Source organism: Dromiciops gliroides, chromosome 1 (assembly GCF_019393635.1).
Source record: "Dromiciops gliroides isolate mDroGli1 chromosome 1, mDroGli1.pri, whole genome shotgun sequence".
Lineage (NCBI taxonomy): Eukaryota > Metazoa > Chordata > Mammalia > Microbiotheria > Microbiotheriidae > Dromiciops > Dromiciops gliroides.
In genome coordinates, this window is record NC_057861.1 from 283623494 (window position 1) to 283638341 (window position 14848).

Here is a 14848-nt window from a genome sequence, read left to right on the forward strand (position 1 = left end):
ACATGCAAAGAACACATATGGCTAAGGTAACTCATGCCTTTCAAACTGGGGCACCTTGATGTTTCTTCTTATCTAATGATGTCCTCACAATAATGCCACCCCGCTTCCTCCCAAGGATGTAACATCTCACAGACCACTGAGTGGGGCTTCCTGAGTCTATTCCCCTCAAAAGTTTGACTCTAAACAACAAGAACTAATTCTCTTTTGAATCTAAAACATTAGCTTTCTTCTTTGTTGTCAGGGGTGAAAATCCTTGAAGCTGCTTCCTGCCCCAATCTCTCTGTCTCTGTCACTCTGTCTCTCTGTCTGTCTGTCTCTGTCTCTGTCTCTGTCTCTCTACTGGACAAATAGTTCTGCTTTAAAATTATATAGACTTTGGAACTATGCCCAAAGGGCTATGGGACTGTTCACACTTTTTGACCCAGTGATACCACTGCTAGGTCTGTATCCCAAAGAGACCATAGAAAAGGGAAAAGGACCCACATGTACAAAAATATTTATAGCAGCTCTCTTTGTGGTGACAAATAATTGGAAATCGAGGGAATGCCCATCAATAGAGGAATAGCTAAACAAATTGTGGTATATGAATTAATGGAATACTATTGTGCTGCAAGAAATGATGAGCAAGAGGAGTTCAGAGAAACCTGGAAGGACTTACATGGACTGATGCTGACTGAGAGGAGCAGAACCAGGAGAACATTCTACAGTAACAGCAACATTGTGTGATGAACAATGGGGATACACTTGGCTCTTAAGTGCAACAATCCAAAGCAGTTTCAAAAAACTCATGATGAAAATGTTCTCAACATCCAGAAAAAAGAACTGTGAATTATGAATACAGATTGAATCATACTGTTTCTACTTTTGGACTGTTTTTTCCTTATTGTTTGAGCTTTTTCCTTTGTGCTCTGATTCTTCTTTCACAGGATGACTAATATAGAAATATGTTTGATGTGATTGTACATATACAACCTATATCAGACTGCTTTCCGTCTTGGGGAGGGAAGGGAGAGGGGAAGAAAAGAAAAATTTGGAACTAAAAATCCAGTGTAAACATGTTGAAAACAATCCTTATATGTAATATGTAACTGGAAAATAATAAAATAAAATTTTAAAAAATTATGTAGACTGTGAAGAAAGAAGAAAAGGAAATTCCCCACTTCTACCCTCTGATTGAAGCACAGGAGTCATATGTTGCCTAAAGCTGCTTCATTCCATGACTGTGCCTCATTTGTCTCAAGTGAGGGAAAGTTTAGGTTTTTAAAGGCCACTAGGTCATGACCAATCTTCTGCTAGCCAAGCAAGCTACCAATATGATGCCACCAGAGAAGCTTCTTCATATTTCATGAAGAACAACACTTTTTAAAAACGTTTTACTTTATTTATTATTATCTGCCCCTGAAATGATCAAACCTCCTCCTGGATAAGCTCATCTCTTGAGATCTCATCATCTTGGTGATCAATCAGCTTTGATACTCAACACCTCCATACCTTCAATTGTCTCTCCCCTCTTATTGGAGGGCTGGAGGGCAGAGCAATGAGCTTCTTCCAAGACCTCCCTTTATAGAGGGCTCAGAGTTTTCCAACTTCTTTTAGCATGTGTGTATCTGCTGCTCTGCTTGGTTTTGATTCCATGATCATTATGCCCCCAGGCAGGATACCCCCAAAGCACTGCATCCCTGGCACCCTTCAACAGGCCCACTTTTCAGCTTCCTTGTGTGTATTGCCTTCTCCCTTTAGAACATAAGCTCCTTAGGACGGCAGCTAGGTGATGCAGTGGATAAAGCACTGGCCCTGGATTCAGGAGGACCCAAGTTCAAATCCAGCCTCAGACACTTGACACTAGCTGTGTGACCCTGGTCAAGTCACTTAACCCTCATTGCCTTGCTCCCCCACCAAAAAAAAAAAAAAAGAACATAAACTCCTTAGCTCAGGGATTGTCTTTTTCTTTTTTTGTATCTCTAGCACATAGCCTAATGCCTGGCACATAGTAGGAACTTAATAAATGTTTATTGACAATTGACTATTTTTGCACCTCAGTTAATACACTAATAGTTTGAAGTTACTGTTATTTTCACTTTCTGTCTTTACTGGACCGAGTGGGAGGGACCATCTCTGTCTACATGACACGTCTATTTCTTTTTATGTGTTTTGCATATACTTATTTCTGTTCATGTTGTCTCCCCTGTCAGACTGCAAACTCCTTGAGAGGAGAGAATATTTTGCTCCTGTCTTTATATCTTCAGCATCTATCATATAAGTGCTTACTAAATGGTTGTTAGTTGATTAATTGAGTAATCACTGCTTGTTTCTTTTTTGTTCAATAAAATATTTTTTCCATTCTGTTTGAATCTTTGGAACCCCATTTGAGGTTTTCTTGATAGTTTTCTGTTTTCTTCTCCATCTCATTTTAGAGGTGAGGAAACTGAGGCAAACAGGGTCAAAGGACTTGCCCAGGCTTATGTATCTAGTAAGTGTCTGAGCCCACTTAAGAGGTGCCTTTTTGATTCTAAGCCCATTGCTTTATCTATCATACCTCCTAACTATCCATAAAATAATTTTCTTAGTCACAAATTCATGAAATTTCAGAATAGGATGGGATCAATAAAAATAAAAAAAATAAAAAAAGAATAGGATGGGATCTCAGAGGCCATCTTATATCTGAGAAAACTGTGCTCCCGAAACAGGAGGCGGCCCAGAATTGTGACCGCACCGGCCCCTTGCCCATTCCTCATTATCCTTCAGGCCACATCCTCTGGAGTGTCTCTGAGCAGCTTTCCAGTGGACTCTGGAAAAGGAATCCAGCGGACGACCGCGTCTGGCTGCTGTTCGACAATGGCAGAGTCTAGAGCACAGCTCTGGTCAGGCTGGGCCAGCCCTCCGAGCCCATGGCTGCTTCTGCCCTGGGGAGGACACTGGGCTGTCCAGCTTCTTCTCCTCTCTTTAGCTGTGCAGAGGCGCATGAGAGAAGCACTGCCTCTCCAGACACTGGCTGCCCTGTCATCCCTTCGTGGTTGCCAAACCTATCATAAAATCTATTACATTCCCTCCTTTATATAATAGAGGGTTGAGGTAGTTATGCAGCATAACATGCATTTTTACCATCATACTGTCTTTGGTGAAATTAATATGAGATTTATGAATTATGGAAACTTATCATCTCAGAGACTAACTGCTCTTACAATGAGTTTGATATAGGCCCTGTAGAGAATATATGTACAACAGGAGGAGAGACAGGTACATGTAAGTCTATGGTTTGCTTATGATGGCAACTATATAGACCACAATTGCTGGACACAGTCCAGTTTCTTCCTCTCTCCCTTCTAAAAGTTTTCTTTTTCTTTCACTAAGTCTGATGGCATAGTCAGAATCCATCCACCTATGGCCTACTGGATGTCTCAAAACCATGAGATGTGGTATGATAACCTTTCCATAACATTTTCAGGTGACATAAACACGTTACTAAATTTGGCTTTGATCCAGACACATGGTGGTAAGAAGTGTTATAGATTGCATAACTACCTCAACCCTCTATTATATAAAGGAGGGAATGTAATGTCTATTTTTCCAGGTAAAAGCAAATAAATATTGGAAGTCCTCATGTACTGGTATGGAGAAAAAGGCAGAGCAAAGGTCTACCACTGTGAAACATGTAGATTCATAGGGAATGGAAGAAATTATCGTAGCCGGGTTTGCTACTATAGAATGTCTAGGAATAACATAATTATTAATCGCTCTAAGATCTTGCACAAAACGATAAACAGGTTTACCATTTGGCCCAGGCTTGGGTTTTTTAACTGGCAAAATGGGAGTATTGCATGGAGAGTGATGACATGGAATAATAATACCCTGGCTTTTCAAAGCCTCAATTATAGGGGTGATCCCTTCTATTGCTTCCCTAGACAATGGATACTGTGGAATGGAGGGGGGTGGTCCCCCCTTAACTTTAAAGGTAACAGGCATGGCAGACTTAAGGAGCCCCACCTCATTAGGGGATGAGGCCCATAAAGACTCAGGAATGTCAGAGGGGATTTTGGATACCTCCCCTGCTGTTCCTTGAGCTTCTGTAAGTAAAATTGGTAATAAATGAACAGTATCCTCTGGCAATTGTAGGGAGACAGCCCCATCTGGAGCACAAGATATGGTTGCTCTAAGCTTGCAAAGGAGATCACGACCTAATAAATTTACAGGGGCATCAGGCATGAGTAAAAATGAATGTTCTACTGTTAAGGGCCCCATAGATACCATGTGAGGATTCAATTTTGCCACTCTCTGGCTCTTTCCTGAGACTCCCACTACATTCAAAAATCCTACAGGTCTACACCCAGCACCTGGTTTGCTTACTAATACTGATTTAGAGGCTCCTGTGTCTAGCAGACAATCGTAATAAGTCTCCCCCACTTTTAGGGTGACATGTGGTTCATTACTCTGGGGAGGTGAATGGACTGGCACAAGTGCATTCAAAAAATCCGGATCTGGGAATATATGGCTTTCATTATCTATGTTCCATTCCTCCCCAAGACACCGTCATTCCTGTGTCCTCTTCTGAGGGGGACCTTGGTTACCATTATTCTGGTACTGCCTTTCTGTATTCCTCTGATAGGGTCTATTACTGGTATTCTGATATTCTCCCTCTGTATTCCTCTGAAAAGATCTATTTCTATTTTGATTTCGCCTGTAATTAGAATTTCTTCTCCAAGTCCTACATTCCCTTAATGTATGCCCTTCCTTACGACAGTAACAACACACCTTAGTGTCCTTGTTCCGGTGTTCACATGGCTGACTAGGAATCGCCGGTGCCAGAATGCTCTGTTTAGGGTGATCTGGACCTTCCTCACGTGAGTCAAAGACATAATTTGCAAGTTCCTTAATCCTATCTACTGTGAGATTTCTCCAGTCTAGACATTGTTTCAGAAAGTATCTGCGTATTTCTGGCAGTGAATTATAAACAAATGTGTTGAGAACGATATAGGAATCTCTTAAATCTACTGGATCCAATCTGGTGTACTGTCTAGTGGCCTCACAAAGACTTCCAAAGACTTAATTATTTTTTACTGTTTCATCAAGGAACACCTGTTCCTAGAAGAAACAAAGGGGGGAATGTGATGAAATAATAGGATTTAGCAGATACTCAAAGACCCACCTGGAGATTAATCAAGACTGATTGATTAATAAGTGAGAGTGATTGACTGCTGATTAAGCCTACTTCAAGTTAATTGGATTGTAATCACACCTGGCTATCCCTTAAGAAGGTATAATTCTCAGAAACTAGACTATGAACTCAACTTGAGAACACCTTCAAAGACAATGGATTTGGATGACGCCAACCAATCACCTTGAAGCAGGGTGTAAGGACCACCTCTGTTCCAGATGTATAAAAAAGCTTCCACAAACAGCTTGGGGAGGATTGCTGATTAAAACAGCTTGAAAAAGGGTGTTCCTGATTAAAGCAGGCACGTGGAGGAGGACTTCAGGAAGAACCCAACCAGGCTGGAACTCTAGGCTAGGTAGGACTTCTTTTTCATAACCTTCTGAACTCTTTGTAAATATCTGTATGCCCAAAGACTGGTACTGAAGCCTTTTAAATTTTGGTGACCACAATTAAGATTTTAAACATCACATATCTAAACAAGAATCCATTCTGCAACGTCCTAGATTAATGATCATCTAGTCTTTACTTGAAAACCTCTAAGGGAGGAGACTCTGCTTGCTCCCAAGGAGTCCCTTTCACTTCAGTATAACTCTAATTGTTAGGTAAAACATTCTTCTGGTTTGTTTTGTTTTGCTTTGGTTTTTCATCCAGCCTAAGTATTCCCTTTTGCCTAATCTACTCATTGCTTTCAGTTTTTCTCCCTCGGACCACAAATAATAAATCTAATATATCTTTCATGCGATAGCCTTTTAAATACTTGAAGACAGAGTACCATGTTACCCTTTAATCTTCTCTTTTCCTGACTACCTACCTCCATTCCTACAACCCATCTTAATAAAACATCATCTTGAGTCATTTGACTGGTATGGCAATCCCCTTTTTGGAAAGTTCTACAGATCATCCATATTCTTTTTTTTTTTTAAGTGAGGCAATTTGGGGTTAAGTGACTTGGCCAGGGTCACACAGCTTGTGTCTGAGGCTGGATTTGAACTCAGGTACTTCTGACTCCAGGGCCAGTGCTCTATCCACTGCGCCACCTAGCTTCCCCTCAATGTTCTCCGTATGTGATCTTGCCAGGTCAGAGGATAACAATGCTATCAACTCCTATATAGTGGGCACTGTGCTTCTTTTAAGGTGACCTAAGAACACAGATTCCTTGTCAAACTCAACACAGTCACCTAACATTGAACTTGCAGTCCACTTAAAAAAAAAACAAACAAAAACAAAAACTTAAGTACTTTTTTTCATACAAGCTGCCATGTTTTCCCTCACCACCACTGTGCTGGACTTATGAAGTTGTTTTTTTAAAGCACAAATATAGAATTTTGCATTTTATTGTTAGTATTTTTTGTTATGTTTTGTTTTTTTGGCAGGGCAATGAGGGTTAAGTGACCTGCCCAGAGTCACACAGCTAGTAAGTGTCAAGTGTCTGAGGCCAGATTTGAACTCAGGTCCTCCTGAATCTAGGGCTGGTGCTTTATCCACTGTGCCACCTAGCTGCCCCTGTTAGTATTTTTTACTAGTCAAATGTTCACCTGTCAAAATCATTTTAGTTTCTGACTGTCATCCAATGTGTTTGTTATTTAGGGTTTGTATAATTTACACATTTGATAAGTATGTTTTTCTGAGTCAAGATTAGCTGAAGGTGGTCAGCTGATTCAGGATGGCATGGAATTGGATTGAAATGAGACACTCATATACCATTTAAATAAAACAAAAGAAAGTTTGCTTAACAATAACATGGAAGAGACATTTGGCAATTGATTCAGTTCAGTATAGCTCCTTTTTCTCCTCATTTATTTATTTATTTATTTTTTAGTGAGGCAATTGGGGTTAAGTGACTTGCCCAGGGTCACAGAGCTAGTAAGTGTTAAGTGTCTGAGGCCGGATTTGAACTCAGGTACTCCTGACTCCAGGGCCAGTGCTCTATCCACTGCGCCACCTAGCTGCCCCTCTCCTCATTTATGATATTATTCCTCCTGATCAGAAGGTATGCCAGTCCTGAGGAATTCACCAGTGCTCATATTTGGCCCTTAGGCAAACAGGAAGCTACATTGATGGCTTAAGGCTTAGTTTCTTGGATCAGTTAAGTTTCAAGGACATATTAATCACCTTTTGGAGGAAAAAAAACACCCCAACACTAGTCTAGACAAGAAGGCAGAAACATTGAATGGCTGTTGCTTCTACCACTTATAACATCTATCCAGGTAACTGAGAAGGATGTTAAACAGACCAAATCCAAGCACAGACCCCTGGGGCACTTCACTAGAGGACATCTTCCAAGATGGCAGCCAGAACAGTAACGCCTATTCTTTGAGCTTGTTCACTAACCAGACTTATACTATTGAAACAGCTCTGGACTAGAGAAGGGAGAGAAGGGAGAGACTGGTAACATGTAGATCATTTTTGGATACTATCACAGTAGTGAAGGCAATGAGGAGCTGAACCAAGGGGTAAAGGCCATGAGAATTGAAACTAGAACTTGTGGCCTGTCTCCTGGTTCAGCATTTTAAACAATAGGGTGACTTTGAGAAGGTTTTTTGTGCTGTTTTTTCTTTTTAATAATAATAATAACAGTGATAACTAGCATTTATAGTGTGCTTCAAAAGTATTTGATAATCTGTATAGTGTCAGAAATTTTGAAAAGAGCTTTAATCTCTGTTATTTTATTTGATCCTATAAAATATGCATGTATTAAACATACTAAACATTGAAAAAGTCAATAAAGTGATCATTGAAAAGGGAACAGTTGGGGAAAATGTTGTGGAGGTAGAATCCACACAACTTGGCAATTGATTGCATGTACTTAAGTAGAAGAAGAAAAGAGAGGTCAGGGAGTTGGAAAAGGAGCAATCAAACAAGTAGGAAGGATAGTGAAGGGTAAGGGATAACCTCAAAAGAACAACCAGGATCACTGGGATGATGCTACTATCTTTAATAGAAATAAGCAAAGTTGGACCAGGGGTTGAATTAAAGGTGAGGAAGATGACTTGCTTTGTACACATTGAGCTTGGGGTCAGAAGAGAAGCAAACAGATGTACACCCTCAGAGTGTACACCCTCAGAGTCATGCCTAGAACTTGTTAGCAGTTATCCACAGGGAATCAATGTGTGAGTTCAATTTCAGGTCACAAAGCAATGTTCTGAAAGAGATGCTACACAGTAGAGAAGGAAAGGAGAGATGAGATACTAACATATTGCAGATATAGCACTGACAAAAATTGTCAACCGATTGAATGTTTGGAACTAATGAGAGAAAGAAAAAGGTCAGTCTAAGTTTATATGCCCAAGTGAATAGAAGGATAATGGTTTCATCAACAACAAAAAAGGGAAGAAATCAAAGAAAGGAGTAAGTTTGGGGAGGACATCTGAGTGGAGAAATAAGGCAAGCAGTTGGAAATCCTGGACAGGAATGATGGGGAGAAGTTGAGAGCAGGGATACAGATGTGACAGTCAAGTGAATAATGCTAATCGAATTCATGGAAATAGATGAGATCAGAAGGGCACTGTGTAAAGAGAAAGATGCCTGTGCTTAACGGGAAGGAGGATAGGGATGAGCCAAAAGAGGAGATGGAAAAGCAGAGATCAAATAGGAGGAGATTACATGAGAGTGGAGTGTCTTGGAAATAATGGGAGGAGAGAATTTCAAAAAGGATGGGGGTAGTGAATACTGTCAAAAGTATCAGAAAATACGAGGAGAATGACAGCAGAAGAAAAAAGTCCTTAGATTGAACAATAAGGTCATTAATGACCTTGGAGAGACGTTTTTCAGAAAAATATTGGGGACAGCAGCCAAATTCTAAAGAGCTGAGAAGTGAGTGTGCGATGAGGAAATGGAAGCAGCCAAGTTTAGTCTATTTTCTAGAAATTTGGCAGTGAATAGGATGTGGAAGATGGGGAAATAATTTGATGGGGTAGGAGGGACAAAGTGAAACTTTTTCTAGGCTCTATTATAGTCATCATGGAAGAGAGTAAAAAAGCAATTGTATAAAGTGGTAATGATAATTCTGCATATTGTATGTCACAGAGCTGTTATGAGGATGAAATGGAATACCATTTTGAAAGGATAGGGACTAGATCTGAGATTTTACTGGCAGAGGGAATTCCTGAATGAAGATACTCTCTACATTTGTGCATGTCACATTTTCTGAGACTTCTAGGAAATTTCCAGAGCACCAAGAGGTTAATTGACTTAGCCAAAGTTAGAGAACAGGGTGTATGACAGTCACGGCTTGAACCCAGAACACCTTGTCTTTGAGTCCATGGTTCCATTTGTGTCTATCAATGTACTCAAAATTCTATATATCCATGTCAGCCATGTTTGTTTGTTTTTTTTTAGCATGAGGGAATCCAATAGAGATGGAGAGATTGAAGATGCACAAGGATGAAGGGACAGAGCAATGAAAGAGATGGGACAAGATGAGATGGAGGGAGAGGGCTTAGCTTTGGCTGAAGTGAAGGGTGGAAGATGGCTAAGGGCACCAACAGATTTAGAAGAGTGGAAGAGAAGAGTTAAAGTAATTAATGTCTGATGATTTCATTTTTTCATCAAGAGTGTAGAAGTCAGTCAATAAGCATTAATTAAGTGCTTATTATGAACCCCAGCACTGTGCCAAGTGCTAGTGTTATTTGAGGTACAGTCTCTGCCCTCAAGGAGCTCATGACCTAAGGTCATTGTACAGTGGTAAGAGAACCTGCTTCCTGCTTAGAGGCAGCTAGCTGACAAAGTGGGCAGAGCACTGAGCCTGGAATAAGGAAGACCTGAGTTCAAATTGAGCCTTAGACACTTACTTATTTAGCTGTCTGACTCTGGGCAAACCAATTCATCTCTCTCTACCTCAATGTCCTCAACTGTAAAATGGGGATAATAGTGGCACCCCCTTCCCAGAGTTGTTATGAGGATCAAGTAAGTTAATATTTATAAAGTGTCTGGCGCATAGTAGGTACTACATAAGTGTTTATTCCTTCCCACCTTTCCAAATGAGGAATGTGGGGCCAGAATAAGGGGCATGAAAAAGAAACATTTTGGAACAAACACTGTGGGCAATGTGATCTTCAATATGTTTTTTTTTTAAAGAATCTCCACACATCAGTTAGGACTCAGCTGAAGTTAGATATCACAAATTTGTGTTCACTATTATTTCAAGGTTTTTTCCAGATATATCAGAGGGCTTGAGAGTAAGAGAAGAAACTGATAGAAGGAGGAACATGGAGTTGAGGATTATCTGGGTGGTAATGTAAGAATGTCAAGAATGTAAGGGCTTCATGGGTGGAAGAGAGGGCATTAGGAAAGAGGCTGATCATACAGTCAACAATAAGAGGTGACATTTAGACAGAGCTTTAAGGAATGCAAACCACTTGATTTTTCTTATCTCATTTGAGTGTTACAACAGACCAATATAGCAGGAACTATGGGCATTATTCTCATGTTACAGCTAAAAAGTTGAGGCTCAATGATGTTAAACGACTTGCCTCTGGTTACAGCTAGTAAATATTGAACACAAATTTTGAAGGCAGATTTTTTTTTCGCTCCAAGTCCTGAACTCTGTCTCCTTCCCGACATGGCTTTGCTAAGGTTGGATGGAGAAGACAGTGAGGCCAAGATATGGTTGATAAACTGGAAGAAGAGAGAGGAATTTTGAACTGGATATAACAATAAAGGCCAAGAAGAGAAGTTACAGGGTGGAGAACGGCATGGAATTGTTATTATTATTATTATCATTATTAAATCCTATATTATTTTAAAAGTGATTTATTGATGATCCAGATTCTCTATCAATATCTCCAGTGACAGAAAACCCAATATATCCTAAGGTAACCTACTCTACTTTTATTACCTTCAAAGACCTAAGAAATTTGTATTTGTATTGTCTTGAATTTTCATCCTATAATTTCCCTCTATTTTTTATATTTTGGCCTTAAGTAAAGCAGAATACCTGTATAGTTACTGAGCCCCTATCTGGTGTGACCCCCCCTAACCTGCCAATATCCATCAATAAGTTGGTATTAACTGGCTTTTAGAAAATGGTATTTGCTAAGGTGACATAGGAAGGACAATAGGTACAAAATATTCCCCCCAATATTATGCATAGAAGGTCCCCAGGGGAGAGTTGACTCAAATTTTAAGCACATGGCAGTGTAGAGAGCACATATGGCCACAAGTGAATGCCTAACTCCTGGCCCTGAAATTCTTCTTTTTCCCTCTGGAGAGTACTCATTAGGTAGCTTTTAGGTATAGCTCTCTTGTGGACTCTGAGGACTGGCACCTTTCTGTAATGCATAACCAGAATTTCTCTCATTCACAAGGTGTCAAGATCCTTGGAGTTGATGCTGTCCTCAAGGGAACTGTTTTTCTGTGCTCTATCTACAAACATTTCCTCTGTCCATTACTACCACTTCAGTGGAGTCTGCTACTGACTGTTTTCCAGTGGGACCTCTGATTGCTTTGATGTATCTCTCGAACTTCTAAGTTACTTGAATATTCCCCTCTTAGAATACTCATTCACTTTCTAGATAAAAACTCAGTAACAACTCAGTCTCTTCTGAGTCATCAGTTCATTCCATTCTGAAACCAATTAGAAGTCTCTGTGTAACCATGTTGTACCAGACTTCCAATCACTCATGACCTGATATAGGCTCTTCAAGCTTCCATGTATTGGTTTAGAACTAGACAAAGAATATCTATGTGCAATCTGTCTAAAAATACAGAAAAGGAAAATCTGAGCATGGTTAAGAGTCTGGACCCTCATTAGCCAATTCTTCCCTTCCCTCTTTACATGTACAGGGTAATTTTGATAGGGAGAGAGTATTGATAAATTAGGGTATCAGGAAAGGTCTCCTTTAAGAGTTGATACCTAGGGGCAGCTAAGTGGCACAGTGGATAGAGCACTGGCCCTGGAGTCAGGAGGACATGAGTTCAAATCTGGCCTCAGACACTCGATGCTTACTAGCTGTTTGACCCTGGGCAAGTCACTTAACCCCAACTGCCTCATCAAAAAAAAAAAGAGTTGGTACCTACTAAGTTTTGTAGGAAATGTGAGATTTCATGTGGCAAAGAAGAGGGGATAACACATTCCAGATATGACGGACTATTTGTACAAAGCAAGAGAGGTAGAAAATGGGATGTCAAGCAATAGAAAGAGCTAGCAGGACAGTTAAACTGGAACGGAAATTTCATGAAGGGGTAAAATATTAAATATGACCACCAAGGTAGGTGGGAATAAGAGTGTGAAAGCCTTACAATTTCAAGTTGATTTTACTGTATAGGCAATAGGGAGTCACTGGAACTCCTTGGGGTGGAGATTGAGTCACATCTGTGCTTTAAGAAGATCAGTTGGTCAACTGTGTGGAGAAGAGATTGGAGAAGGGAGAAAGTAAGTGTTGTATAGTGGAGAAGAAACAGATGTAAGGAATATTGTTAAAGTGGGATTGACCAGAACTGGTGAATGATTAGATTTGAAGAATGGAGAAGAACTGAAATAACTCAATTTAAAGTTGGGCAACTAGGAAAATGGTGGAATCATCAGCAGAAATGGGGACATTAAGAGGGATGTCTGAACAGAAAGTAGGTGGGTTTCAATGAGCTGCAGATTGAGTTTGTCAACAATGTGATATGGTAACCAAAAGTGTTTTTCCAACTTGAGCTGCACTAAACAGAGCTCTCCTGTCTAGAATGAGGGAGGTTGGAGCCTCACTGTACTCTACTCTGGTAAGAACACATTTTGTATATTGGGGAATGACCTTCATTGATTGGGGACAACTTGAACTCAAAAGGTATTAAAAAGTATCCATTATATAGTCTCTCCAAAGCTACTAGGATTTTGACAAACTCTAGTGGATCCATGAGAGGACGACAGGGATATTGGGGAACCTCGAGACTATGGCATGTGAGTATTGCATTAAGGAGCTGGGTGTATTTATCCTGAAGAAGGAGTAAATCTATGTTTGCTTGCCTCCTTAGTTGAGGTTTTCAAGCAAAGAATAGAAGACCACATGTTGAAGATGTTGCAGGGGGAATAAGAATTAGCCTAGATAGCTTCCAAGGCTCATTCCAAATTTAAGATTTTATTAGCCTAAGTAATAGTACTTGGTAATTGTTCAAGTGACCAGATTTTAAATTTGTGACAGAGAGGTGATTGAAAACCTCTACAAGCATTATTAAAGTCCAGAAGTCAGTAAAAACATATTAAGTGCATATATTATGTACAAGAAACTGTACTAAGCCCAGGAATACAAAAAAACAAAGGCAAAACCAAATCTATCCCTGCTTTTTTCAGCTGGGATTTGAAGGAAGCCAAGAAGTGACGATGTGGAGGGAGAGCATTCCAGGTATGGAGGAGGGGGATGCACTGAGTGGGGAGACAGAGTTGCTTGTGTGAGGAACAGCAAGGAGAGCAGTGTGACTGGATGTCAGTGTGTGCAGAGGATAATAGGATACAAGAATACTGAAAAGATAGGATGGGATGAGGTTATGAAAGGGTTTAAAAGTCAAAGAGAAGGGGCAGCTAGGTGGTGCGTTGGATAAAGAACTGGCCCTGGATTCAGGAGGACCTGAGTTCAAATCCAGCCTCAGACACTTGACACTTACTAGCTGTGTGACCCTGGGAAAGTTACTTAACCCTCATTGCCTGCCCCCCAAAAAAGTCAAAGAAGAGCTAGTTTATTCTTAAGGTAATATAGAACCAGTAGTTTATTGAATAGGGAAGTTGTGACATGGTTAGACCTATACTTCAGGAAAATCACTTTAGTTGTAAATAGAGGATGGATTCTAGAGAGAATAGTGGGACCAATCAACAGGTTATTTCATTCATCTTAGCATGAGGTGATGATGGTATTGAGCAGGAGAGTAGCATGACTTTCAGAGGGACGAGTATGGAAAGAAAATGATTCATTGTGTAGATTTGAGGACTAAGATCACTGTCAAAACAAAGAACAATGGCTCTGTTCTGTGTGAACAGTTTAATGTTATAAAGGGGCAGAGAAAGATGTTTTGTTTATTTAAAAAAAAACTAGAGAAAAGTGTAAAGAAACAAAGTTTTAAATAATGCATTGTTGATGGAGTTGTAAACTGCTCCAACCATCCTGGAGATCAATTTGGAACTATTCCCAAATGGGCAATGGGACTGTGCATACCCTTTGACCCAGTAATACCACTACTAGGTCTGTATTCCAAAGAGATCATAGAAAAGGGAAAAGGACACACACATACAAAAATATTTATAGCAGCTCTTTGTGGTGGCAAAGAATTGGAAATTGAGTGAATGCCCATCAACTGGGGAATTGCTGAACAAGTTGTGGTATATGAATATAATGGAAACTATTGTGGTACAAGAAATGATGAGCTGGCAGATTTCAGAAAAAGCTGGAAAGACTTAAGTGGACTGATGCTGAGTGAAGTGAGCAGAACCAGGAGAACATTGTACACAGTAACAGCAACATTGTGCAATGATCTACTGTGATAGACTTGGCTCTTCTCAGCAGTGCAATGACCCAAGACAATTCCAAAGAATTCATGATGGAAAATATTCTCCATATGCAGAAAAAAACCCTGTGGATTCTGAATGCAGATTGAACTATGCCATTAATACTTTTTTCACTTTTTTGAGGTTTTTGTCTTTTATTCTGATTCTTCTTTCATAGCATGACTAATGCAGAAATATGTTTAATGTGATTGTACATATATAGTCTATATAAGATT